Below are 6,000 nucleotides of genomic sequence, written 5' to 3'. Positions count from 1 at the left end.
AATGAAGCAATGGTTAATTTCTTATGCATCTATATTTCATAGTCATGATACATTTTATCATCATACAGATGAGTCAAAGGGAACAAGATGTGGTGGTAGTGCTGAGGAAATTATTGTAAGGTTTGGATAATTTTTCTACCACAACAATGACTTAATCCTTTTTATATTAGGTTCTCATTTTATGAACTCATACCTATTGCATGTGTGAGTCTTTTTTATATGTTAAACATTAGTTTTGCATTCTCAATAAATAGTATTAGATTGTGTAAGGCATCTTTGGATTTGAACCTTATAATGAATAAACAGTGTTTTGTAGTGTCCTTCGTTAGTTCTTTTTTTTCTTTAGAATCTATACATTTTACAAATACTGTGTTATTTTTAGGTGTATATTTTTACCCAGTTTGTCTATTGAAATTTCCAATAAAAAATTATAAAACTTGTTTTTTTTCAGGAAACATTTAAAATAAATATTTAATAGGTAGAGAAAACAAAAAGAACAAAATTTAATTGACTCACCTTTCAGGATGATTACTTGAATCTTCTTAATTCCATAGCTCTTACCCTTCTCAAACATTACATTTAACTTTTTCCTATGTAAGATTTTTTTCTGTTTTAATGTTCTTTTATAGCATAATTAGTGTGCTGCTTCTCAAATGGGGTCAGGTGTTTTTTACAAATAAGTGGGGTGTCAGCATTTTGAACAATTATTTTGTGGTTAGCAGCACAGGTTTATAGCACAGTGTCTTGATTTCTGTAGCTGCTCTCTGGTATTCCCATTGTACATTCTCTCTTCTCTGATTCCTGGTCTCCCAATCCCTACCTTATTTGCCTCTCTTGGTAGTAAAGGACACGTTACTACTATTCTCGGTAATAACACATTTCTCCTTTCATCCTCATTTTGATATGCAAAACTGAACTATTGTTTGGAAATCATGAGATTCAGAATTTGAGAATCATGAATCTATAAATCAGTGTCGTTTTATAAATATTTCTTTGAGTTTTTTAATTGATCTTTATCAGATACCATATCTAAGACTTTTTCTGTAAATCATCAGGCAGTTTTGAACACAGATCTTTAAATGCAAGGTTGATCTTGATGTCATTACAATTCTGTTAATAACCTTGCCCTCCTTTTTTTCTTTTGGGGGTGGAAAGGGAGGGCATTATGGGTTTTCTTCACTAATTCTTCCTTATGCTTATTTGAATTCAGCACTGAAAGAATGATAGACTTAAAATAAATTGTGTGGTTGGTCTATGTTCAATCTTATTTTAAGACCTTTAAAAATTCTTTCTGCCCTCTAGCTATTAACTTACATAGGCTTCTTTTTAGAAACTTGGGATTTGCTCTGATTTAAGAAGCACTATTTTCTATGTATCTATCTTTGTATAGTTCTAAGCATAGATAAGCCATTGCTCAAAGTTGCAAATATCCCTGGTTTGCATGTATGAGTTATCCCATTATTCTGTTTTGATTTTTTTTGTTTTGTCTTAAAAATCTGTTTTTCATATAATTATCTCATCTTTTTTTTCCCCAAAGTGCTGGCCATTCTTTATTGTTTTCCATATAAGACATCGTTAACAGTGACACTTCCCTGATTTGTCAGCTGTATTTTCATTGGTGCCATAAAGTGCCTGGGTGTACTCAGTAAAAGACACACATTGGTTTCTAAATTCCATACATCTCTCAAGGCCCTGATTCCTCTCCCTGATTGAAGCTTTCATAAATCATGGCAGCTTTTCATTTTCTGATTAGTAGAAACAATTACTGTCTGTACTAATTATATACTTTTTTTGATCATGTATAATTGTATTTTGTTTTTTAAATTATTTCATGCATGGGTCATTTTTCTTTAGTGATATGTCTAAGCTCTTGATTGGCAGAGACCATGTCCTACATTTCTTATGTATAATACCTAGCACAGTTTTGGGCAGATACACATGGAAGGCACGTAGTAAGGAGCTGTTGAATTGAATTGAGGACACTTATAGACCTCATTATTCTCAGTAGGAGAGTATTGTGTATTTGTTTGTTATGATTTCTAGCATCTCCATTATTTGTCCTATTGGTCATTTTTTTTTTGTTTGTTTTTTGGTAGGGCATTAAGGCACCAAGGGAGGTCTATTTCCTTGAAATCCAGGAATCTATGCTCTTTTGTCAACAGCAGTTCAATCACTCTTCCTTTCTGATAATTTTTTTCCATCTTTCTTTTAATACCTTAATGTCCTTTTCACCTCACCTGCCTAGTAACATATATTTATTTCTCTCTGTCCTCCTTGATTGTGGAAATCTAATCCTTGGTTATTGTAAAACCAGGATCTGGTTTATAGCAAGCCCTACAATTTTCCACAGCCTTGTCAGTGCTGACTGCCTGCTGTTTTTTGGCTTAAATACTGCTTTTGCTTGAAGGATCAGAAACTTATTTTATAGCTAGACAAGAAAGGCTGTTTAACATTTTAGGGATGGATTGCCAAAGTTACTTATTTATATCCTACCTTATTCCCCAGTAGAATTTAGGAATCCTACAAATACTAAGCTTTGTGTGACCTTTTAAAAATACTAGTTTACACAAATTTGTAGATTCTCATTCCCTCCTTACTACAGGTATAATTATCTGCACCTAAAAAGAATTTTACTAAAATGTAATTTACATACCATATAGTTCATTCATTTAATACATACAATTCTTTGTACATCTATCACAACACTTCATTTTAGAACATTTTTATTACCCCAAAAGGCAGCCCTTCTTCCCTTAGCTGTTATCCTGATCCTCTTTGGCCCTCAACAGTCACTAATCTATTTCCTGTCACAATGTAGATTTGTCTCTTGTGGACATTATATAAATGAAATCGTTCAGTATGTGGTGCATCATGACTTGCTTTTCTCACTTACCATGATGTTTTCAACATCATTTGTATTACAGCATTCAGTACTTCATATGTTTTCTTCTTTTTTTTTTTCTGTGTCTTAGCACAGCAGTTCTGAGGATTAAACTCAGGACCTTACACATGCTATGGAAATATTCTACCTCTGAGCTGTATTCCAACCCACACACATTTTTTTTTTAATTTGCTAAGTATTTCATGGCATTCTTGTATTAACTGTTGATTTAACTTTTTCCAATTTATTTAAGATAACTTTAATATTTAATTCTGTTTTCTAGGATGATGCCTACTTTTAACTAGTGTTATCTGGAGATAAATGAGTATAATTTCTGTTCTGTTAAGTTATTGATGAAAATATAAATTAGTATCATCATATATATTCTGCAGATCTTCATAATTTGATCATTTATTACCATTAGGGAAGGGATTAATATATTTTATAAAAATCAGTAACACTCTAGGGCTAGGGCTGTAGCTCAGCAGCAGAGCACTTGCCTACCATGTGTGAGGCACTGGGTTCGATTCTGAGCACCACATAAAAATAAACAAATAAAATAAAGGCATTCTGTCTACAATACAAAAAAATTTAAAATAAAAATCAGTAACACTCTAGAGGGAAGCTCTGCTACCATGGAGGAAACTATGTAAATATTGTATGACTTTAAAAAGTAGCATTTTTGTAAATTTGGATTTCTTTGTTATTCCATGCTTAGGTTGCTCTATGCTGTAGGGGGTTATGATGGAGCTTCACGTCAGTGTCTTAGCACAGTAGAATGCTATAATGCTACAACAAATGAGTGGACCTATATAGCAGAAATGAGCACCAGACGAAGTGAAGCAGGTAAATATGAACCCTATATAGCAATTGCAGCACAAAATGAAAGCAATTAAACAGATATAGTGATGCATTGACATCTCTTTATGTTATCTGGAAATATATGCTGATTTTAATGGTACAAAATGTCTTTTGAATTATGCAAGTAGTGGTAGGTAGCACTTTTATGAACTTTTATAAAGTAAAATTTAATTTCTAAGTGCTTTTATAAACAGTTATTTTGCTGGGTACAGTGATTCACACCTCTAATCCCAGCTTCTAGGTTGGCTGAACCAGGATAATTCCAAGTTCAAGGCCAATCTGGGAAACTTAGCAAGACCTTGTCTCAAAATAAAAATAAAAAGGAATGAGGATGTAATTCAGTGATAGAGCACTTCTGTGTTCCATCCCTAGTACCATCAAAAAAAGGTGGCTTTGTTTTATTTATATAATGTTCATCATTCCTTTTATTATTTTGTTTTTAGTGTTTATTTGGGGAACTTCCTAAATAATAAGCCCTTACATATTTATTTCTTAGAAATTGAGTGCTTTAATATTACACTGGATTACTTTTGTTATGGAAGTTGTTTTCAAGAGGATTCTATTATGTAGATCGGAGCCAACTTTTTCTTCTATCAGACACAGAGTCTCTGATTTGATATCTAGCTCCTTGATCCACTTTGAGTTAACTTTTGTGCATGGCGAGAGGAGGGGATTCAGTTTCATTTTGTTGCATATGGATTTCCAGTTTTCCCAACACCATTTGTTGAAGATGCTATCCTTCCTCCATTGCATGCTTTTAGCTCCTTTATCAAATATAAGATAGTTGTAGCTTTGTGGATTAGTCTCTGTGTCCTCTATTCTGTACCATTGGTCCACCCACCTGTTTTGGTACCAGTACCATGCTGTTTTTGTTACTATTGCTCTGTAATATAGTTTGAAATCTGGTATCGCTATACCGCCTGATTCACATTTCCTGCTTAGAATTGCCTTTGCTATTCTGGGTCTTTTATTTTTTCATATGAATTTCATGATTGCTTTATCTATTTCTACAAGAAATGCCTTTGGGATTTTGATTAGCATTGCATTAAACCTATAGAGAGCTTTTGGTAATATCACCATTTTGATGATGTTAGTTCTGCCTATCCATGAACAGAGTATATTTTTCCATCTTCTAAGATCTTCTTCTACTTCTCTTTTTAGGGTTCTGTAGTTTTCATTGTATAAATCTTTCACCTCTTTTGTTAGGTTGATTCCCAAGTATTTTATTATTTTTTTTTTTGAGGATATTGTGAATGGAGTGTTTTTTCTCATTTCCATTTCAGAAGTTTTGTCGCTGATATACAGGAATGCCTTTGATTTATGCGTGTTGATTTTATATCCTGCCACTTTGCTGAATTCATTTATTAGTTCTAGTAGTTTTTTTGTAGACCCTTTTGGGTCTTCTAGGTATAGAATCGTGTCATCCGCAAACAGTGATACTTTAAGTTCTTATTTTCCATTTTTTATGCCTTTAATTTCTTTCGTCTGTCTAATTGCTCTGGCCAGTGTTTCGAGAACTATATTGAATAGAAGTGGTGAGAGAGGGCATCCTGTCTTGTTCTAGATTTTAGAGGGAATGCCTTCAATTTTTCTCCATTCAGAATGATGCTAGCCTGAGGCTTAGCATAGATAGCTTTTACAATGTTGAGGTAAGTTCCTGTTATCCCTAGTTTTTCTAGAGTTTTGAACATAATGGGATGCTGTACTTTGTTGAATGCTTTTTCTGCGTCTATCGAGATGATCATATGGTTCTTATCTTTAAATCTATTGATGTGGTGAATAACATTTATTGATTTCCGTATATTGAACCATCCTTGCATCCCAGGGATGAATCCTACTTGGTCATGGTGCACAATTTTTTTGATGTGCCTTTGTATCTGATTCGCCAGAATTTTATTGAGGATTTTTGCATCTAGGTTCATCAGAGATATTGGTCTGTAGTTTTCTTTCTTTGAGGTGTCTTTGTCTGGTTTGGGAATCAGGGTGATGTTGGCCTCATAGAATGAATTTGGCAGAGCTCCCTCTTTTTCTATTTCCTGAAATAACTTGAAAAGTATTGGTATTAATTCTTCTTTAAAAGTTTTGTAAAACTCCGCTGTGTACCCATCTGGTCCTGGGCTTTTCTTGGTTGGTAGTCTTTTGATTGCATCTATTTCATCCATTGAAATTGGTCTGTTTAAATTGTGTGTATCCTCCTGACTCAGTCTGGGCAAATCATATGACTTAAGAAATTTATCGATGTCTTCACTATCTTCTAT

This window comes from Callospermophilus lateralis, unplaced genomic scaffold (genome assembly GCF_048772815.1).
Source record: "Callospermophilus lateralis isolate mCalLat2 unplaced genomic scaffold, mCalLat2.hap1 Scaffold_323, whole genome shotgun sequence".
Taxonomy (NCBI): domain Eukaryota; kingdom Metazoa; phylum Chordata; class Mammalia; order Rodentia; family Sciuridae; genus Callospermophilus; species Callospermophilus lateralis.
This window is presented reverse-complemented; position numbering follows the sequence as displayed.